The sequence below is a fragment of the Dendronephthya gigantea genome, unplaced genomic scaffold, assembly GCF_004324835.1.
Source record: "Dendronephthya gigantea isolate DGI-Jeju-01 unplaced genomic scaffold, DenGig_1.0 000097F, whole genome shotgun sequence".
Lineage (NCBI taxonomy): Eukaryota > Metazoa > Cnidaria > Anthozoa > Malacalcyonacea > Nephtheidae > Dendronephthya > Dendronephthya gigantea.
Genome location: NW_021163107.1, coordinates 275355 through 300497, shown reverse-complemented (window position 1 = coordinate 300497; position 25143 = coordinate 275355). Strand labels below are relative to the sequence as shown.

General features: G+C 34.6%; 1 pseudogene; it reads right to left on the bottom strand.

Moving 5' to 3' along the window:
• Window positions 1-3229: 3229 nt before the first annotated feature.
• Window positions 3230-17771, bottom strand: LOC114534162 (annotated as a pseudogene).
• Between the last annotated feature and the right edge of the window lie 7372 nt (window positions 17772-25143).

The window sequence follows — 25143 nt, the reverse complement described above, 5'->3', positions numbered from 1 at the left end:
TCAAGGAGTATTTCCTGACCTGTTAAAGCGTTTCTTTGTAGTTCCTATACCGAAAGTTTCACCACCTTCATCTATCGAAGATGATCTTCGTCCAATATCTTTAACAGCTCAGATATCAAAATTGATGGAAGGATTTGTTTTAAAACACCTAATGTTGGACCTGGGTCACAAATTAGATCCCAAGCAGTTTGCTCTCCCAAGGAAGTCAACAACCCAAGCTCTTGTGTATTGACTACATTTGATTCATTCTGCCTTGGACCATGGTCACTGTTCTATCAGGATTTTTTTCGCCGACTTCAAGAAAGGATTTGATTTGGTCGACCATAATGTCCTTATATACACGAACTTCGAAATTTCCAGGTCGCCCCGGCTATAGTAAGATAGATACGATCCTTCTTATCTTGTCGAAAACAAAGCGTTAAGATCGGCTCTACCACTTCATCGTGGAAACAGGTTAACGGAGGACTACCTCAAGGAACAAAACTAGGGCCACTCTTGTTTGCGATCTTGGTGAATTCCTTTCTGAAAGATTGGAACGCGCGAATTAAGTATGTTGATGACACAAGCGCCCTGGAAGTTATTCCCCGTTGCTCCCCTAGCCTTATGCCCATTCTCGTAAATGAAATTTTCCAGTTTGCATCTGCCAGAGGAATGAAATTAAACTCTAAGAAGTGTAAAGAAATGAATATATCCTTTCTCCAATATCAACTCCCATACGGGAATCCAATCTACATTGACGGTGAATTGGTACAGTCGGTGTCTTCTTTGAAATTGCTTGGAGTAATGTTGAGGGATGATCTCTCTTGGTGTGATCACGTTGATTATGTCATCAAAAAATCGAATTCTAGGCTCTATGCTTTGCGACAATTAAAAAGCCGGACTAAGTGTCAAGAATCTCGTAACTATATATTCCACCTTTATTAGGCCTTGTTTGGAGTATGCCTCTCCAGCATGGTCAGCGTTAACGAAAAACCAGTCGGACATGATCGAATCCATTCAAAAAAGAGCTCTACGTATTATTATCCCAGATTTGTCGTATGCAAACGCACTGAACCATATTGGACTCCAAACTTTATGGTCACGGAAAGATAATTCTTGCAAATTATTTATAAATAAATTAAAAGAAGATAATGTTACAATTAACCCCCTTCGTGATGCAATTGAAAGACAGACTAGCGTTTCTACCAATGAATATAATTTGAGGCATGAACACGGAAGCCGACCACTACAAACAAATACAGAACGATTTAGTAATTTTATCACTGTTAAATATAATTATTAGGGTAGAGTATATAACCATGTAATTCAGTTTTAATACTGCAAGTTGGTTTTAATAAACAGATTATTATTATTATTATATTATTATTATTAAAATGCGGGTCGACCCCTTTTTTTCATTATAGTGCAAGCAGCTCATTTCTAACGGAATTTATTTAGATTAATTATTATTTAAGATTTTCCCTTTGCACCTGTAAAAATATATAGAATATAAATTATTATTTTTTTCTTGCCGCCGAATTCATATTTTAGCGTTTCCGGGCGAGATTTAAAAGCACGCATCTTTTATTTACCAGTTTGGTCGGTCCGTATAAGGAAATATTTCCCTGTTTTTCAGACCTTGGGAAATATTATATATATATATATATATATATATATATATATATATATATATATATATATATATATATATTTATATATATATATATATTATAAATGAAGACTTCACGAATACTGGTGCCAACACCGCTTGGGACAAAAAGGGCGGAAAAGAGTCACAGAGTTGGCGCAAAATGCAACAATTTTTGCAATTCACAAAATAACAGTCTCCGTGCAATTTTTTATTGTAATTTGGAAAGGTACATGATAACAGTTAACATTAAATAAGAAGGTCTAGTTACATTTGCTTAAAAGTAATTCAATAAAATTATATATGTGTGTTTTGGAGAAATTACCAGCAATTAAATCTGTATAATCATATCGTGCAGGCAACTTCATTAGTTGCTTTTATACACAGGCGGTCAAAAAGAACTGCTCAAATGTTGCTATAGTCGTATGTAACAGGAATCGTAACAATCAATCTTTTATTGTACACTAGCGGTCAAAAAGAACTGTTTAGATAAAAATTAATAAAGAAGAAGCGAACATAGGAGAAAGCTTCATAGGCATTTTGGATAATTCTCTTATTCCAAGCAATATTTCGTGATGTAATGCAACCTACCACACTTCCAAGACAGTCAAACAATGGTTTCATGGGAAGAGGGAGTGACAGAAATGGATTAGCCTGCACGGTCAAAGACCTTAACCCTATTGAAAATCTGTGGGACAATGTCAGGGGGATAGTGCAAGAAAGGAAATAATTTATAAAGCGTTCATGATTTATGCGTTGCTGTAAAGACTGTCCATAGTGAATGTCCATAATGAATTTCTTTTGACCGCTACGATTACCACCTTAACAAAAAGTAGGCCACGCCGGTCATGAATTATAAGGCCAAAGGAGGGTCAGCAAAATATTAATATTTCATATAGCTTAGCATGTAATCTAGTCTATATTTACTCATATATATTGTAATAGGGACAGTTTTCATTCGAGAGCATTTTAACTTGTTTTGAGCAGTTCTTTTTCACAGCCAGTGTATATCGTTGAATATATTTTTCAAAAAATCAGGGTGTATAAAAAAGGAGTATGCATCAGCCTGGCTAAAGTTTTCCTACTGCTGACAGAAATAGGCAATACAGGGTGTCTTAAAAGAAGCGCAACCACTTAAATATGCAAGAACCTGAATACAACTCAAAAGCGCAATAGATAAGCACCTCTGCCTCTGGGAATTGAAAATGACTCTTAATCCTTCATTTAAAATGCTAAAAGTCATTTTAGCTGAACTATGGTGCAAACCCGAACAATATTAATATTCCTGTATGCTTAAGTGGTTGCGTTTTTTTTGAGACACTCTGTATATCAAGAGTTCATTTTTACCTGATTGCATAAATTAGCTAATTTGCATTTCATCTATTACACCACGATCTTTTTTTTTCCGACCATGGTAGATCAATAGAGTAGTCATTTTGAAACGTTTCATTAACCGAATTTTTACATTGAGCATTTCTAAAATCCTGCCAATAAAGATATACTGCTAAAAGTTTTATCTTGCTAAACGGTCATTTAGTTACATATAAAAGCTAAAGGTTTAGTAAAACTGTCCTTTAGATCAGAAAACAGTGATATCATGAATTTAATAGTAAAAGTTAAAGGAATATGTTTGGATGAAATGCACACATAAGACATTCCTGATGCCCCAAATTTGTTAAAATGTTAAGGCTCTGCTCAGCTCTGTTGACTATTGAATATATGTTTTTTTCTAAAGTGCTCTTATGCAAGAAATCAAAGTTATTCACGATGAACTACGTCGTATGACGAACTAAGATGGCATCCAATTTAGCTACACACTGGTCAGCAGGTAAACGCTCAAGTTGCTCCGTTGGCCAACAATTCTTTATGAGTGATACGTACTCTGGAATTGTCACAGTACCTGCTTCCGTCTTAATATTAGGTCGGTAGTTGTCGGAAATCTTCTCGCTAAATTTCTTCAAAGGAATATTGTGACACTCACTGTAAACTACCTCACCATACCACATCTCCCACAAGATCAGCCCGAAACTGTATATATCAGCACTGGCATCACAAATCTCCGCTGCAAATATTTCTGGGGCCATGTACAAGGGTGTTCCAGCTATCGTCCCTGTCACTTCTGATATATTCTTGGAAAGACCAACATCAGCTATTTTCATACAATTGTCTTTCCCAAACTACAAAATAATTCCAACAGAGATAATTGATATTCACCCAGTGCGAAGGGAGAAATGTTTTCAATAATCGAATAATCAACCATTCCTCTTTGAAACTTAATTTAATATTAGAAAAATTTACAGCTGAATATTACATAAAATACAAGGTGCAAGGAAGTTTTCGGCGTTTCGAGTGAACTCTTTCGTCTGGAAATAAAGCCCTTGGCTGAAACTTGGAAGATTTGCTTGTTTTTTCATGCAGTCTTTCATGCAGTGCACCTATATTAATATGCACTGGCAGTCTGGCCACTGGTTCGATATAAAAATATTTCCTACAAGATCAATAAGCTAGAACTAGAAATACATGCATGCAGCAAGTAGAGATGTAGAGATGATAACATGATTGTTAGGAAATAGTACGTGAAAAGTATGGAAATATTTTTTTGCATGTGGAAGCACTGTAGTCATAGCAACTCGCAGCGGCGGTATAAAGAAACAAAGTTTACCCTCATATTTTTGCGAAAAAAATGGCAAAAATACGACAGGATTCTTACCTTTTTCTGGAAGTTAAGTTACTCATCTATAGTCAGTTTTATGGTAAATTATTTTAATTATTAATTACCATGAAATATTACATCAGACGTCTCATACAACTTCCGAAGTTTTATGTACGCCTCGACTGGTTTTTGCACGCGAATCACTATTTTGATTTTCTTTTCTTTTTGTCACTATGAAAACGGAGTTTATAAATGAAATTATAATGTCGTATATCACATAACACATTCAGATTTACTGTGAAATACATTTGAGGATATTAATTAAAGCTGTGTTTATCGGAAAGTAATTACTATTTAAAGCTGTGCCGGATGAAATATTACCAAGTGTAAAATCCGACTTATTACATTATACACGGTGACTTCGATGGGAAAATTGGTCTTGTTATTTGTTAAACCGTGAAAAGTCCTAACCATACTCGAGTCTCCCTCTAATTTAACTAAAAATACATATATTCCATATTTATGAAAATATAAATTTATAAATTTCAAAATTTTGCGAAATGGCAATTATTCATTCACGTTTAAAATGCAAATTTTTGTCTTGACCAATCAAGAGCTTAGTAGTTCACACTGGCGCAAGCGCATAACGTAGAAGACCGTCCATGGCGTGAGGTCCATTGCATAATATAGGGCAACTTTGATTTCGCATTTGCACATCGTGGGTGTAAATATCCGAGCGGAATTAGTACCCTCGCACCGGCTCGGGGATAAACAGGCATTGACATTATACGAATTATAAAGATAACACACCAACTAGGTTACTATTCGACTGAAAAAAAAATTGCTATTTAATTAAAGATTTCCTGTATTTTTTTGGAGGTTCACGTTTGGGTTATTTCATACAAGGAAGCTACCAAAGTTTGCATAATCAGTGGCTATATGGGAAGTATTGAATATCAAACAATTTTGGAGAGGAAATTGCTTCCATTTATTGCTGATAAATACTCCAATGGTGATCGTTTTTGGCAGGATAATGACCCTAACATACAAGCAACAAGGAAGGGAAAGAAATAAATCATTTTCCTACTCCACCTGAATCATCGGTATGTATTGTGGTTTATGTGTTTTATTTTGTTTGTTTTACGTGTTCATATTGAAAGAAAATAAAAAAACATTTGCACTAAATACAATTTTTTAGAAAAAAAGCCGCCTTCAAATATCAGTCTGCGATAATTTTTATCAACGCGAGCAATATGAAAAATATGACGTGAGCACCCTGCAAACGCTCAGTTTGACATTGCGCGTTGTAGTCATCTATAGTATACGTCATAGTATACGTCTATAGTAAAGTGTATAGTAGCCATCTATAGTATACGTCAGTGATTCAGATCAATATGATGTTAAATGACAATAAAACTTACTAGAATATTTTCAGGCTTCAAGTCACGGTGAACAATGCCTTGGTGATGCAAGTAATCAAGACCCACTGCAATATCCTTTCCTCTTTGGAGTAAGGATTGAATTACTTCAGATACATTTTCTGGTGCTCTGGCCGGGAAACACTTTGGATGTTTGGTGAAATATTCCCTCAAACTTTCTGCGCATAATTCCATCACGAAGACAAATTTCAAACCATTCTGTCCAGGGCGCAACGCTCTTCCATACAATTTGACAACATTTGGATGATCCAGTTTTCTGAAAAAAATTCTTTACTATCAGTTTAAGCAAATATTGTGCGGAAATACTCAAATATGATAAATCCGGAAAAATATCTCAAAATAATTTTAATGTCAATAAAATTTTTACTGTACCTTAACATTTGCTCTTCTTCCAACAACATGGATGCATTCTGTGTTGTTAGCACTTCTTTACAAACTTTTACAGCCACGTTTACTGACCCTTTGCCTTCTGAAATCATTTTTCCTTGGAAAACATCCGCAAATGATCCATGGCCAAGTGAAGACTTAAGATCGCACTCCAGATCTTCAAAGTCGACGTCACTAAGCAACACATCATTGATGGCAAAAATGGATAATTCGCCTTTGGTGTCAGAACATTTAGCAAATATAGGAGCGTATTTCTCTGCGTCTCGTCGCATCGCTTCACCTTCCCTAATAAGCCCCAATATCATTATTCTGTCAGCCCTGATTATTGCTGGAATTTCACGCTCCATCTTTTCAATGTTAATGCTTATCTTTTCAAATTGCTTTGAGATAAAAGGACGGAAACTGTTTTCAGCAATGCAGCGACGCCGGTATTCTTCAGCCGTTTTAGCTATGTAGTTCGGTTTATTGTTGGTATACGACAGATAATTACCGTATGCCATCGCGTGTTGAGCCAACAGTTCTACTAGTGGCGCGGAAGAAAACAATATTAAACTCAACACTTCGAACAACATTTTTTTCATGATTTTAAACGGTGTGTAAACTTTCAGATTAATAATTGTTGTGGGTTCTTTACAAACGTAATTTTCCACGCCTTTTATATGCACGTGAAGAAGATTTCTTTGTCTCGTTAACTGCTCTAACAATAACTTCCGAGTATTTTCAATGACACGATGCTTAATCTCCCACTTTTCAATTTCTTCCATGAATCTGTGGTTGATAGCCCCAGCAATTTTTCTTTCTGTTTCTTCCCAGGTTTTTTCCATTTCCGGACATTGGTCTTCATCCCACGATAGAACGTTGTTCTTGAAAACGTCCGATGAAAAGTGTTGTGAAAGTTGATCGGCTACTTTCTTTGTTTCGTTTGTCAACTCTTTTTTCAAGCTTTTAACACTTTCAACAAGTTTTTGTTCAATCATTGTTAACTTCTTTCTTGCCGTGGCAACAGTTGCATGTACATCCTCTTTTTGAGCTCTGTTTTTAAGCAATTTTGTTTGAAATATCAGACGTGAGAGAACATCATTTAACCATCTATAAAAAGACAGGGTACATAAACATAAAGAAACAGCAACATAACCTAATATCATTATATGCAATAATAAGCCTCTGGCATGAGCTAAACGCGCGAGCTTTTAATTAACAGTTGGTTATGCACCATGAATGAACATTTTTCACTTTCTCCTATTTTTTAGCTAAACATTTCTTGGAAATACAAATGCGGTATGGCGCAGTGTGCAGTGTATTTATTATAATATGCATGCAGAGCTTTCGTTCTGTTTACCCACGGGCTCTAATCAGTGTGACAAAAGTTTATAAGTCTTATTATTATATATACCACTGGTGTCAAAGTTTGTTGTTCGTAGCGTTTCATTGGTCGAGAGCGAATCACGCGAGAAATTTTGATGTCGTCCGCGCGACCCTCTGCAGAGTGAAATAACGTGTTATCCCATGGGAAATAACAACTTTAATCACGTGCGCATGGGCCTCACGTGCGCATGCGGCGCACCTGGACGTGCGACCTTTAGCCTGTTTATCCATTTAAAATTATTTTATGTCTTTTATGAATAGATTATTCGTTGTTGACCTTGTAGTTTGGTTTTTCTTTGACAAGTGGTATAAATTATAATAAAAAAACTAATTTACCGAGAACTCAGAAAACATTATGTTTTGTGGACCATCGACCATGGATATAAAATTATGTGCGATATGTCACTCGGCATCGACAGGTCTCGGGTCCATAAAAAAGTTTTCTCCGTTCGAAAGAAAAGATTAAATTTCTAAAAACCGTATTGAAATCTTTCTCGTGCAGAGGCTTTAATTGCAATTTTTATTTTAAAAGTTGAAAATTATTGGGCGCTCTAACTTCTTTTTTGGGCTTTCAGATGCCCGATCTTCATGGACTTTCCTAATGGTCCTATAAACAGTTCTGCCGGTTAAAAGATGCAATGGAGGTGTGAGCGTGAGCTCCGCAATTTATTTGCTGCATTTACTTAGCTGGAAACCCACAGGTTGGAACGCTTTCATATCTTTCATATATATATATATATATATATATACATATATATATATATATATATATATATATATATATATATATATATATATATATATATATATATATATATATATATATATAGGAAACAATTGTAACTACCACGGCCAGAAGTAAAACTAAAAGATTTTATTAAAAATATACTAAGCTTAAATTTTCGGCCACATGCCGCAGCCTTCTTCAGAAATTAACTAACTAATACAAATAAGTCCAATATATAAGGAGAAGAACATGCATAATACATAATACAAATTATAGCCTATTGTTGAGAAAAGTCATGAGTGCTATTCAAACCACCCAAATTAGTCAGTAACATTCCTATCCAAAAGTTCTCACACTTTCTTAAATCCTCTTTGTTTTGATCAATCAACATAAACTTCAATTTCAAATGCTTATTGTCATGCTTATCAATAAAATGGTTAACTACACCACATGTTCTACGACCATGTTTAATGTGGGACTTGTAATTAGCTAAACGGGGCCGGGCTTGAAATTAATAGTAGAACCAATGCCCTGCAGATTACAAGCCACACACTCAGCTAGGTAAATAACATGCTCAGAGGTACACGTCAAAGTCTTACGAATACTAAACTTTCTCCCCGTCACGGCTGACACAAACTCACCACCAGGTTTTAAGAAATGTTGACAACAATCACATCTCCTGGCAGTGCATTTAATACAACCTTGACCAACAGGCCCAATAATACGATAAGGGTTAGACGGGGCTAACAGCTCTTTCAAACTAGCACCCCTGGTATATGCTACTTGGATAGAATCCTTGGGAAGAATAGCGCTAGCACGCTCATCTGTGTCAATGATATCACGGTGTTTAGCCAAAATTAATGAATGTATGAAACAGTTCCAAGATATTTTAATTGATGCATCAAAGAAATCACTTAAGCCAAAACGGAAAAAAATTAGAAGGAAAATAAATAATATACATAATAAAAAATGGTTTGATAAAGAATGCAGATTTAAAAGACATGAAGTCCGTAAACTTGCAAACAGAAAACACAGAGATCCCACAAACATTAATCTAAGAAATGAATATCATATTGCTCTGAAAACGTATAAAGGGACACTAGAAAATAAGAGAGAACAATTTGAAAATAACCGAATAATAGAATTAGAAAGGGCTGCAGAAAATGACCCAAACTCCTTCTGGAAAACCCTACAAAATAGTACTGACGAGGTTGAAAATGGAAATAATAGGCACAATGGCCCAAAAGATGAAGAATGGTTTAGTCATTTTTCAAAACTTCACCACAAGCACGAAATAAATGAAGAACATCTTAAGATAATTGAAATCCTTAAAGATAAGGAAAAAACTAGTAACGAATATATTGTGCTTGATAAGGAAATTACTAAACATGAAATACAGATCATTGCTAAAAATTTGAAAACAAGAAAAGCAGCCTATTCAGACAAAATAAAAAATGAAATGATAAAATGTAGTATAGACATTTTAGCAAAAGGATATATTAAACTGTTCAACACCATCTTAAGTGTAGGCATATTCCCACAATTATGGTGTGAAGGGCTTATTACTCCCATTTTTAAATCTGGTGACAAACAAGACCCCAATAATTACCGGGGAATTTGTATATCAAGTTGTCTAGGAAAATTTTTTTGTTCAATTCTAAACAACAGACTAATGACCTATACAAAAGAAGAAAATATAATACACCCCTCACAAATAGGATTCATGCCAGGAAATAGAACAGCTGATCATATATTAACACTAAAAACCCTTCATGACAATTACATAAAACCTCATCAAAACAAAAAAATCTATGCTTGTTTTATCGATTTCAAAAAAGCTTTTGATTCTGTCTCGCATGATGGCCTTTTATTGAAACTATTAGAGAGCAAAATAGGGGGTAGATTCTATGATTTAATTAAAAACTTGTATTTAAATACCCAATGTGCAGTTAAAATTGATGATCATAGAACTTCATTCTTTCCATACTCTAGAGGAGTTCGCCAAGGTTGTGTATTAAGTCCTATTTTATTCAATCTCTACATTAATGAATTACCAAAACTGCTCCAGGAAACAACAAGCTCCGATCCTTTTTTATTATCAAATAGTAAGATCAATAGTCTTTTATATGCCGACGACTTGGTAATATTATCGCAATCATATTCCGGTCTTCAAAATTGTCTAAACACACTCCACACTTGGAGTAAGAAATGGTCACTCGAAATCAATTTAAAAAAAACGAAAATCATGATTTTGCAAAAACATAAATCCAAACATAAAAACATGATATTTAACATTGGTAATGACCCGATATCCATTGCTGACGAATATACCTATTTAGGTGTAAAATTAACACCAAATACTAATTTTCAAAATGCTTGCCAACAACTAAGTGAGAAAGCAACACATGCTTTATATAAAATACGCCGAAAACTTGACTTCCACAAACTGCCTCCGAAATTAGCATGTAGGATCTTTGATGGTGTAATATCTCCTATATTACTATATAATTCAGAAGTATGGGGATCCTACACTGGTATAGATTTTACAAAATGGGACAAAACCCAGACTGAAAAAACTCACCTAAAATTCTGCAAACTCTACTTAGGCGTAAACCGGAAAGCAAGTAATAATGGAAGCAGAGGAGAACTTGGTAAATTCCCTCTACTAATACATGTAATTCAGAAAACACTAACTTATACCAAGAATTTATACAAATTACCAGATTCGTCACTAGCAAAACTAGCATTTATAACCTCAAAAGAATTATATCTCAACGGTAGAGAATCTTTCTACTCAAATATAGTAAACCAAATGAAAAAACATTTTCCATTACTGCAAGAACCAATCGACCTAGAGTCATTTATCAACGAAAACACAATAAAAAGTATAATTGACGTAATAAAAACTAACTACATTTTAGAGTGGAAACATGAACTGAGCAACTCTTCTAAACTTACTTTTTATGACAAAATTAAGAATGATTATAAACAAGAAAACTACCTAACTATAATAAAAAATCCATGTCAAAGACGACTATATACAAAATTACGGATAAGTAACCATAAATTATTAATTGAATATGGTCGATACCAACAAATACCTCGGGAAGAGAGGATTTGTAAACATTGCAATTTGAATGCTATTGAAGACGAATTTCACTTTGCCTTCGAATGTCCAAATTATGACAATCTGAGAAATAATTCTAATAATATTCTCAAAAACATGTTCGAACTAGATTTACCTAAAAGTTCAAGAGAAGATTTGTTAACGCATATTATGATCAATGCAGACCCAGTGTTAACAAATATCTTCTCAAATTTTATTATGAAGTGTTTCAAGGTCAGAGACATGTGCCAAAATAACCTCGAAAATCAAAATAATGATACAAATACAATTGCTGTATAATATCAATTGCTTCATGAACTCTAAGATTTTCATAATCATACTTGTTCTGTAATCTTTGTTATTATTGTATATTAGTGTAAGTTATTATATGTCATTATAACTTTGACAATACCTGTAAATAGTTAGGTCATGTCAATAAAGTTCTTTTATTATTAACCTAAGAGCTACACCTTTAGCTATACCCCGTATCTGAGACTTAGGATGCGATGACTGAGCGCTAAGGTATAAATGGGCATCAGTGGGCTTACTATAAATAGAAGTAACCAGTTTCCTATTAACAATAGTAATAAGTAGATCAAGAAAATGCAAACTGCGCCCTCCAATTTCCATAGTAAATTGTAATTGCTGATTGGAGGGCGCAGTTTGCATTTTCTTGATCTACTTATTACTATTGTTAATAGGAAACTGGTTACTTCTATTTATAGTAAGCCCACTGATGCCCATTTATACCTTAGCGCTCAGTCATCGCATCCTAAGTCTCAGATACGGGGTATAGCTAAAGGTGTAGCTCTTAGGTTAAGACGTATCTGTTCTGAGGATAGTGATTTTTTTGCTATTAGTAAAATATACGCTAAGTATCTGATAGATTGTGGTCATAATAGTACTCATGTTAACCAGGTATTTGAGGAAGTGGGTTCGATGACTCGACATGAAGCGCGAAATAAAAAACCCAAATCTAGAGGTGGGAAATGTGTATTTGTAACCAAATACAATCCTCACGCACCCAACATCGCCAGCATTTTGGCTAAACACCGTGATATCATTGACACAGATGAGCGTGCTAGCGCTATTCTTCCCAAGGATTCTATCCAAGTAGCATATACCAGGGGTGCTAATTTGAAAGAGCTGTTAGCCCCGTCTAACCCTTATCGTATTATTGGGCCTGTTGGTCAAGGTTGTATTAAATGCACTGCCAGGAGATGTGATTGTTGTCAACATTTCTTAAAACCTGGTGGTGAGTTTGTGTCAGCCGTGACGGGGAGAAAGTTTAGTATTCGTAAGACTTTGACGTGTACCTCTGAGCATGTTATTTACCTAGCTGAGTGTGTGGCTTGTAATCTGCAGGGCATTGGTTCTACTATTAATTTCAAGCCCCGTTTAGCTAATTACAAGTCCCACATTAAACATGGTCGTAGAACATGTGGTGTAGTTAACCATTTTATTGATAAGCATGACAATAAGCATTTGAAATTGAAGTTTATGTTGATTGATCAAAACAAAGAGGATTTAAGAAAGTGTGAGAACTTTTGGATAGGAATGTTACTGACTAATTTGGGTGGTTTGAATAGCACTCATGACTTTTCTCAACAATAGGCTATAATTTGTATTATGTATTATGCATGTTCTTCTCCTTATATATTGGACTTATTTGTATTAGTTAGTTAATTTCTGGGTGCGGCATGTGGCCGAAAATTTAAGCTTAGTATATTTTTAATAAAATCTTTTAGTTTTACTTCTGGCCGTGGTAGTTACAATTGTTTCCTATATGTCTTTGCTACCGAGCAGTGTGGGAATACTTGTTGGTTATATATATATATATATATATATATATATATATATATATATATATATATATATATATATATATATATTTATATATATATATATATATATATATATATATATATATATATATATATATATATATATAATATAACTTTAAAGATTTTAGAATCGACGACATTATCCTTCGAACATTTTGACGCTAACCTTAGTCTTTTTGAGCAAATTTTGTGCAGTTTTTTTGTTTTACTGAAGTTACAGATTGAACAAGTTTTACATTCACTTAAGCTGAGATTTTTTAGAAGGTCCCTACAATTTCTGCTTGATAGAGAAGAAAGACGGGCGATATAATACAATGATGTCAATGTCTTGAATTCTTTTGTACCGCGGACAGTAAAAATTTTATCTACATTATTTTTTTGAGTCCTTTCATGATATAAACTTAAATCGGGAAAGCTTGTTAAGGTATTCTGAGAAAACGTATTTCAAATTATTATTATACTGTATACGCACCTCCACTCAGCCTTTAGCCTCGCTGCGATGGTTTTGAGCATCATTGTTTTGATTGCGTCCATAACTGAAACAAACTGTTCAGATTTAATCCCGAAATCTCTTGCCACAGCAGCATTCGTGGTTGACATGTGGACAACCTGAGTCTTCGCATTCAAATTTGGCCATGTCTTCTTGAGACGATCGATTGTATATTTTTTGACCTTGGATTTTTCGGCACTACCTTTTCTTTCTATTACGTCCCATTTATTGCAGACGAACACGGCACGTTCACAAAGAAAGCATTCAAGGGATTGGTCTTTAACTCTCTCCAAAAGCTTGAGTATCTAGGACAAATTTCCTATATTAGTATACAAAATAGCTAATATACCAGAAATACATGCATGCAGTAACCTCTCGTTATCTTAAACTAAGTACACCATTTTCTGAGCTAGGTCGGGACCTTTATATAGGTCGGGACATATATAAACTTATTACAATTTTATTAAATATTAAATAAAACAAGCAGTTCCATGTACAACGCACACGGCATGAGTCCGATTTCAGAAATAAATGCAGGAAGTCATTTGAAGTCTGTACAATATTTTGTATACTATATATCTGACAGACAGACAGACAATAATTATCGTCTGTCTAAACGTTCAATATATATATATATATATATATATATATATATATATATATATATATATATATATATACACCCATTTGCAAAAACGTTGGCCGCAGATAGATAGATAGATAGATACTCGAAGGCTAATTAGAATTGCATATCATTACATTAGCATGGGATTTCTATAACATTACACAACATATGCAATTCTAATTAGATTTCAAGTATCTATCTATCTATCTATCTGCGGCCAACGTTTTTGCAAATGGGTGTATATATATATATATATATATATATATATATATATATATATATATATATATATATATATTTATATATATACATATATATATATATATATATATATATATATGTATATATATATATATATATATATATATATATATATATGTATATCTATAAATAAATATATACAGTCGTTATCAAAAAGGTTGTCCCTATCAATATATACACAAATATATCAATATCAATCACGTGAGCATTATTTCGCTCATTTTTGTCTTGTTTCTTTATTATTATCAATATTGTTAACCTTACTATTATATTTATGAAATTTTGAAGATTTTCACGGATTTCCCATAAAATTAACGTATGCAGTAAAATCACGTGACTGATATTTACGCATTTATATATATTTCAATATGACAACCTTTATATATATATATATATATATATATATATATATATATATATATATATATATATATATATATATATATATATATATATATTCTAATCGACAGGCTGGCTACGCTACTGCTGATGGATGCATAACAAACCCGATCATTTTGAACTCCCCCTGCATGACTGCTGTCAATGACATATACAAAAAAAAAACGCGGTCAGAAGATAATCATTCACAACATCATCTAAAACATTTGATTCACCAATTCCTGGACTGTCAACTATGACTATCTCATTCTATAAAAAAGCATGAATAAATATTAAATAGTGAAATATTAAATAATAGAGTATAAATTATATTCATCTCTTATTTACCTTAAGCAAATCGTGAGGCCAAAATAATTTGCATTTTTTGAAGCGTGGTCCTTTTTCACGATCATCACTTTGATCCAAATATTCTCTAAGTTGATCAGGATAACTCTGTCCTTCGGTTGGATCTCGTAAGATAAGTTCTTCTGGTTGTCTTTGTTCATCTTTGTAGTATGCCACAAGCTTCCGTACCTCTCCATATCTCAATTCACAAATAGTTGATGTGGCAGGTAGTGTGCTGGATGGGAGAATATCTTCTCCAAGAATTAAGTTGATGAAACTACTTTTTCCGGAGCTCGTTTCACCTGAGGGTAAAAACAAACATAACTGACTTTTCGTTTTCGCCTGAATACCATAACAAGTTTTAGGATATCACGTGCATGTGTTTTATATTCTGCTTTTTTAAATTCCGCTTTTTCGCAAAATTAATAAATTATTTTTCTCGTTTAGATTTTCAATCATAATACTGTCAATTCAGTTTGTGCATATGAGTCACTAGTTTATGTTCAACATCTTTAGTAATGGTCAATATTATGAGATTTCGTCATGTTGTAGCTATGGGCAGGGCGGTTTTAAGATAGGGCGGGGAAACGCCGGATAGTCGCGTGAAACATGTGTGATGCACGGACCCCCCGCTGAGGTTCGAAAAACTTCTAAACATGGCGGGCTGCACGAGTGAGGACGAAGCTGAAATTGAATACATTTTTAGTCCAGATGATACCGACATGGAAACAAATACCTCAAAATCAACTTCAGCATTGAAAACTAATACTAGCTTCACTGTTAAAGAGTTGATTAACGTGCTAAGTCGAGTTTCGTCGAGAAAAATAAAGCCCGAAGCTGAATTTTCCGGAAAAATTCTTGCAAACACGCGTGAAAAGGAATATTTTAAACCTTTGTATTGTTTATGTCATCGCTTGCCATTTACATGAATAATTAACTTTCCCGTACGCTTTTTTATTTTCCCGCCTTTACTTTCTTTGCATCTCGATTAAAATTAATTGTCGATTGTTTACTCGCCCCATTCCCCTGGGTACCTAAAAGTTCTTTCGAGGTAACTTTTATTTTTTGAAGGTCGACTTTGAGTAAAATTTTTGAAAAAAGCTCAAAAAATTGTCACTTCACATAAGAATAATATGAATCGTAATAGATTCGTCAGCAACTCTGTTGTGTTTACGAAATCCCCGGCTTCTGTTTTCAAGTTTTCAAAGATTTGCGGAAAACTCAACGTTGAAAGTTTCCATTGTGACGCGGTCAAATGTTTCTTGCAAGTAAGTTTATGTTTTCCTGGTATATTTTTATCGTGGTAACTAATTATGTCCCTAGTATAAAGAAAATGTATGTCTTGTTTTTAACAAAAAGCTCAAAAATCTATGTGATAAAATAATGCTAGGAGTACTTAACTACATCTTTGACACTAGGTCCAAAAGCTAAATACCAAACGATACTTTTGTCGTTGAAAAAATTCAAATATTTAATTGTTTGCCTAAAAATTTAAAACGTGGCCCGTGTCGTCCGTAGTTTCGATGTCCAAAAAATTTGCTATTAAACCGTAACAAAATCCATTGTTAGACTCGAAAAACGACAGCCAACGACAATACGAACACAGAAAATAAAGAATATGTGGGCATTGGGTTAATAACTGAAAAGTTAACATGTTTTCAATTGAGATAAATAAAAAAATATAAAAAAAATTTTTCTTCTAGAACTTTCCTAAAAAACATGCTAGCCCCAGGCCTAAAGTGCATCACACATATTTTACGCGATTATCAGGCGTTCCTCCGCCCAATCTTATAACCGCCCTGCTATGGGTAATCATGCCGCGCAAAATCCACGTGCAGTGCACGTGACAATGTGACATTTGACATGAAACTAAACAATAAGGTAGACAACGAAATATCTATTCAAAAAAACACAGTCTTAAATTGAGACACGGTCTAAAGGTTGCATGTCCAGGTGCGCCGCACGTGATTAAAGTTGTTATTTCCCGCAACATTAAAATTTCGTCACACACGCGTGATTCGCTCTCGACCAATGAACGCTAGAAACACGTAGAAAGTTTGAGAAGTAGTACACATTAATTGTATTTTGCTAATAATAAGAAAAGTTTCCGTAACTATTGTGACCGTTTTTAACTCAGAATAACGTGCCTAGTAACATGGAAGCAATTGATCTCAGTGTTATCCAAAGTAAAAGAAAAAAAAAATGTTCCAAATTTGATGAACGGGGAGATGTAGCTTGCCATGGTACTTTCATATAAACTGATGCAGTATTGTTTAGAATTATCTTTATAATCTGGCAAGATTTGCAGTAGATTTCCCATACCTGCAATTAAAACGACATATTCTTCAACTTGAACCTTATTCATCTTTAGCTGAATTTCATCAACAATGTTCTCGACAGAGAACTTGGTATTCAAACTCTTTTGCATTTTCTCGTCACAACTTTTTAAAGCATCTTCCACCTTCTCATAGAGACTCAGCAATTCTGTCCGTTTTGATACATCCATGTTTTTTGCATCTGAAAATACGGAAAATGCTTAAAAATAGAGAAGAAAACACCTGTAGGTAGGTAACGTATTTTTAATTGTAAACAAAATTATTAAAACATTTCTCTTAATCTGGCTTCCTAAATCATTCTTGCCCAGCATGGAGTAACCGTTATTTTTCAGAATTTTAGAAGCCCTAAAATTCTAAATTATATTCTGAATTATATTATACCACTTAAATGCGCTTGCCCCCTCCAACCAACGTGGCTACGTCAAAATAAAAATTTCTGAAATTTGCGTGTTGCCATAACTTCGACATTTCTACATAACTTTCTACACTTTTAACTTACTATAGATATGTATTTATAGATATTTAAAGGTAATTTGTTGAAATTACAAATGTCTTCGGTTCGCGAAATAAACGTTGGATATACAAACGAAAAGACTTAAAAGACATCCTTAGATAAGTTAAATTTCTTCTACTTTAATGTTTAGGTTATAATTTAAAAAAGATTCGCTTTTATAATGGTCTTCCGCGGCTGATTTACTTGTCGTCTTTGTGTGTATTTTTGTCACTCATAATTTAGTGCATATAATACGGTAGTGTAGCAGCTTCAATAAGGTTGTTTCCTATAGGCTCAAGACTCTAGCCAGGGTAGCAAAGGTAGCGAACCAATAAACTTCGAAGAAACCCCCCGGTTTAATATTACTAATAATAAACAGAACATTACACGGTTCGCTCGAAAAAATGGATTTTATGTTCTCATGTCAAAAACAGTATCCCTCAAACATAAAATGCATATAATTATACTCGCCACCGTGTAATATCCTATATATAGGTAATAGTATTTTGGAAGAAACATTGATATCAAGGATATAGATATAATTACGGACACGTGACCGAGAAACGTTTGAGATACGTTGACAGTATGTCGTCTTTGTTTTGAATACATGTTTGTATATAAACCACACCAGGATAGCCGAGAATAGTTTATAGCCTAAGAAAGCCCAAGACAGTAAATAATGGACAGTAATTCGTTCAAGTGGCTATGTTTTAGCGGTGAAGCTGAGGATTATCCAGCTTGGAGGGCCAAGTTCACGGCGTATATGCAAACAAAGGGTGTCCACAAATAGTTATTTTAATAGCAAAGAAATTATGCCAGAAGAAATCGTCCATTTAGCTGAGGATGATTCGTCTAAGCAAGAACAAAATGAGAGTCCAAAGTAAGTCAAAGAAACATGAAAATCGAGAATATTAAAGAGAGAAAAAACAGTGTTTGGTGCAATCTCGATCGCGTTAGCATAATTTAGACAAAACAAGCCTAATGTATATTCGACACGATTGTTAAATCATTTCTGGCTCTGAATTTTTTTTCAATGAATCGAAGGGGAAAATGAAGAATGTCACATAATAGATCAGGTCATAAACGTTTCACAAAAATATCATTCAATAAACTTTCAGGTAATTGGTTATTGAAAGTATGACGTTCACTGCTCTGGGCAATTAAGGTCTAATTAAGAGTCGCCGTAATGGATAATTAGTGTGCTTAGTGACTGTGTCGAAAAAAAGGTGGTTTTACTTGACCTAACTATTTCAGAAAATGATGCTTTCACTTTATGAGCTTTAAAGATAAAAAAAAGGGCTAAAAAGGATTCGAACACCTTTTAGCAGGCAGCGAAAAACTTGTACGAATCTGTAGAAAATCTACTAATCGAGAAAGGATTTTAATGACTACTGTCTCTTCGGTAGAAAAAGAGGAAAATGGAACATTTTTATACATAATCGTATGGGTCGACGATATTATAAACGCAGCCGAACGAAATGTTGTAGTCAGAGTCAAATCGTTACTAGAAGACAACTTCAAAATGGATGATCGTGCGGTTCCCTGGAAAGCGAATTAATTGAATTATCAAGTCTGATAGGCCGTAGGATGAGCATTCAAAATATGCTTAGAAAACGGATTCCGTTGCACCCCTCGTGGAACTACATACTGTTTTCACATGAATCAATAGATAAGAATTTACTTTATCAGAATCCGTTGTTACCCAAGCGAAACAGGTGCACAATTGGGAAAACAATGCCTTCAAAGCAATGCTATTTTCGCGCTTAGAAATATTCGAGCCGCTATTGTTTTAGTAGCAAATACGCATGCACTTGTCGCCAAACTCGCACTGCGCACGCGCATAAGCACGCACATGATTCGAAGTGGAAACACGCTTAGTTATGCAAAACAATCATGGCTGAAGATATTTATAAAACTCGAATATCCTCATGTTTTATTCATTTTGATGGCGTTACAGAACAACTTTGCAAAGTTACACGCCAAAGGCTTAAGAAATTTCTTGATTGTAGGTATAAATGGGCCAAACTTAAATGTCAACAAGCTGAAAAAGCTAAGAAAAAGTACGAGGACATCGATGACGGATCTGTCAATTCATACATGGAGAAAAAACCTGACAGCATTAATTTAGAATGGTAGAGATTTTGTGATGAAGAGAAGATCCGTAGACAACAGCGAAAAGAAGAGAAAGGAGAAGGAGCTAGCTCTAAAACTGTAACGTCTACCGAAGAACTATACATGTGGAAGTGGAACCAATGGAACCAAGGCGAAAAATTACACGAGAATCAGTCGCAGACGTTAATGAGACCCTGCCTAAAAGAAGCGAGCATGTACTTCCAGAGATATGTATTGTTTGTAGAAGAGACATGACAATATTAGAATTCGTTAATATTACAAGGTTTGGAGGGATTTTTTCCAATTGTGCACTTGTTTCACTTGGGGAGCAATGGATTCTGATAAGTTTTTATCTATTGATTAATGTAAAAATTACGTGGCTCCACGAGGAGTGCAACGGAATTGCATCTTTTGGCTGCTCATCCTACGGCCGATGAAGACAGATCACAATAGATCAAGAGAAGTACATCGAAAACCTCCTTAAACAGTTCAATATGAGTGACTGCAAACCCAAAGCAACTCCCGGAGAAGTCAACCTGAAGTTAGTAAAGAACAACGGAGAACACGAGCTAGTCGATACAAAGTTATACCGAAGTTTAGTCGGATCCATTCTGTGCATCGGAAAACAGACAAGACCGGACATTCTCAACGTAGTTATTCAATTATCACGATTCCTTGACAAACCTGATACAACGCACCGGAAAGCAGCAAAACCCGTCTTAACATACCTCAAAGGCACTATTAATCTTTGTCAAAAATTCCAGCATGAACTTTATTGGCGATACAGACGCAGACTGGAGTGGCGACTTAGACGATCGAAAGTCCACAACCGGTTATTACTTCAAATTTGAAGGAAATCGCGCAGCAATAAGTTCGAAAGTAAAGAAGCAAGCTACAGTAGCACTATCGTCGACAGAAGCTGAATATCACTGAAGCAATGGGAGCCGCAGTACAAAAATCAATCTATCTCAGAGCATTAATGAAAGATTTTGGTTATCCTATGAAAGATCCAACTTACATTGGAGAAGACAATCAGTCATGTATGAAGATGTGCCACAATCCTGTTATGCACAAGCGATCGAAGCACATCGACACAAAGTTTCATTATATCAGAGAAAAAGAATTCATTATATTATTCCTACAGCGGACATATTAACTAAATCACTACCACGGATTAAGGTTGAAAAACATCGTTATGTTTTACTAGGCAACTGAAAAAGAACACAGAAGAAAGCAGTTAAGCAGACTAATCATAGACACTGCAAGAGTGTGTATGAGTGGGGGTGTTGATATATGTATATATGTAATAGTCTATTCGAAGAAGCATTGATATTAAGGGATATAGATATTACGGACACGTGACCGAGAAACATTTGAGATGTCGTCTTTGTTTTGAAGACATGTCTGCATATATTAAGCGAAATAAAGCACTAAAGTTAACAGATATGTGGTAGGGTCCATTTTTCAATAATAGTTCCAAAATTTATTTATAGCTAAATATCATTATAACACATAAAATTAAAGTACCCTAAAACCGAAGCACTACCCGAAGCACTATAAATTCTCTCTGAACCCGGAGCAGAGATTAAAATATGTAATTATTGCTTTTCTGAGTGTAAAAGAGTCCCAGCAGACGTGCCCTATGTACGAGCACCTGGCTCTTCGTTATCACGATTAACGATCTTAATGTCTTGAGTGTTGACGACCATGGAAATTCAACATTAACGGAGTCAATTGATTATATGTGTACAGAGATTTATACAGAGCAGAATGATGAAATAAAAATCGTTTCTCATTGAATAAATTGACTTGATGCAATTTGATTGAACGTATAGTACGATGTTTTTCACGTGTGAAAAAATGCCATACACGATTTTGATTGGACGTACGATATTCTTCACACGTGAAAAATTGTCGTAAGTCATTTTGGCAACAATTTATTTAAAACGGCGTCGAAGTATAGGTGTGAGATTCAACATAATTCTCAAATTCATGGCATTTCACATTCAGCAGATTATAACACCTTTCAGAAAAAATATCTAACTTTGATTGAACAAAATTACAAAGAAAACGGTGATAAATATGTTTTGATGCGCAAATTTTTTATTGCCTAATTTTTGTTGCTCGCTGTGTTTTTATACATTAAAAACGTGTCGTTGTCAAATTGATCTCTATTCACATTAATCCCAGAGCAGCGCGAAGCGCCGTGCGAGGGTACTAATCCTGCCCGGAGATTGGGAATTACACCCCGGGTATTCTGACAGAACATAGGCGAATCCAAAGTTGCCCAAATGTCATGGACGTTCAATGGTCATGGTAGTTGTGCGCATGCGCGAAATTTGAACGAAGAAAGAACGGTCGTCTACGACTTGCTGATTGGCTAAGACAAAAAGAGAGCATACATGACAGCGTCAGCATTTTAACCGTCATTTTGCAAACTATTTTTTAAAAATATAAAATAAAATCATGGAGTCAAATATTAGAACAATAATAAAAGGATTAAAGATCATCACAGCACAGAAACAGTTGGCGAAATAGGAACCACTCGTAGTTTATAATCTTTGAAGTGGTAGGTGTCTATATTTTGCTTATTCAGTGTTTGCTGTAAGAATGCATTGTTAACCCCGAGTCGGCGCGGAGCACCGTGCGAGGGTACTAATTCTGCCCGGAGATTAGGAATTACACCCGGGACCCGGGAGAACATAGCGGAATCCAAAGTTGCCAAAATGTCATGGACCTTCAATGGTCACGGTAGTTGTGCGCATGCGCTAAATTTGAACGAAGAAAAACGGTCGTCTATACGACTTGCTGATTGGCTAAGACAAAAAGAGAGCATGGATGATAGCGTCAGCATTTTAACCGTCATTTTTCAAACTATTTTTTAAAACGAAATATTTTGCTTCGTTTAAAATGGCGAGGGGTTGCTGCATGCATGTAGTTTTACAAGGAGCTAACCGATTGTTTAAGGCTTTACATCATCGCTTAAACTTTAAAAAGAGTTCTCAAAAGTGTACTTCATGCAGAGTTATCATAAAACAAATATCACTTTGCAGCTTATATAGTCGCTAAAATCATTGAATAAAATAAATAATCGAAAAACAACATTCGACGTTTAGTGCTTGTATGGTTTATGGTTATTATAATTATTTCTGCTGTTTTGATGTTTTGAAGGTTTAGCTATATAAAAAAGCTTAACACTCACTTAAACTGCAACGTAATGCAGCAGGCAAACAGTTGATCTCTGTTCACCTTTACGACTGTCTTTGTTTCCGAAATATTTGCACGAGTTATTTCATAATATTAGCGTAGAAAGTTAGGTCTGGGTAGCGCACGAAATATTTTGCTTCGTTTAAAATGTTGAGGGGATGCTGCATGCATGTATTTCTAGTTTTAATAAATACATTACTTCATGGTTGGTTCGTTTATACGATTTTTATTATGCATTGATTGCATTCGTTGTGAAGGATCTCACTTGTTCGCTTCGCTCACTCCGGCGTTCGTTTTCCGATCCTTCACAACATAAAGTATAATCTATATTTATTTTACGCCAAAACTAATTATGTATGTTTACGAATTTGTTTCCAAAGCAACAGCAGAAGATTTCGGATTGAAGAAATTAAATTGTTAAGAGCTTGGCATATGTTTTCTTCGACTGATAATAGCTACTAGCTCATAGTGAATGACGAGAGAAATAATAAAGTAGTCGCATCAGTGAAATAATAATTCATCAACTATAGTCTATTGTAATGTAACTGAGCAAAATCTAGATGAAGATGCATGAGGCTGCAAGTCTCTCAAGTTTAGTAAAATTCAATTAATCAATCCATCAAAAATATTTTCACGTTTTAAATATAAATAATTCTTTATTCATACTTATATAAAGTTAGGGAGCTTTAGCAACGAGTATGACTATACGAGTACGAGATTCGTCATTCAATAAACAGACGCTCAGTGCAAATATTATTTTGATCACTAGACGGTGTTGTTCCGGTTAATCGTATCTAAGATTACCTCTCCGAGTGTCCAACCCGACATTCTTTGAGACTCAGTAATTTTTTCATACACTTTCGCACGAGCATCATCGATTGTGTTTACGCCTTCAGTAGATATTCTCAAAATGTATTCCATGATCTCTCCCAGTTTTAAAAGGTTGTATGATTCGATTTTTGAAACTAAATTTGCATCGGCCATGTTCGGATTTACGCATCAACAATAAGATTCGAATGAAGTGTAGTTTATCGCACGTTTACTGCAATGATAACTCAAGAGCAAAACAAATTGTTAGTCAATATTCGCTCTCCTAAGTATCGCGTTTCCCGGAAGTATAGTTCAGTGGTCACATGACTGAATATGCAGCTGCAAAGATATCAACAATCCATGTAAGCTAAATATAGAAGATGCGTCAAATACGTTCATTGCATTGATTTTAGACTTTAGTGTTGTCTTACATCAATTAAACCCGACAATATTGTCGAGAAGAAGGAAAACTAAATATCTCGCAAGTATATTGGCTAAAGACCCCCAGAATATTAGCAACGATAGAGCTTGAAAAGTATATAATGAAATAGTATATTCAAATAAGCATATAGTGATAACCTGCATTTGTATTATAAGTCAAAACACGAGTCAAAATTATAATAGGTTGCTTTGTTATCTCAAATTAATCACCCATAACAACCATTTACTTTAGAAATTAAGTATTTTCTTGCTTTTTTGTTCTCTGTTGTTTAAAAAATGTCTGAATTTTACATATGATCATTCTATTATAATTCTGAGCAATTTTTAGGGTAGGATGGGCAAAAGAATCGGAGAAATAGCGTTCTATAAGTTCTAAGCAAAAATTGTTGCTAAGCGCGTGCTTACTGCGTGCTCTATAAGTTCTAAGCAAAAATTGTTGCTAAGCGCGTGCTTACTGCGTGCTCGGAATGTTGTCATGCGGTTGGAAAAGGTAACAA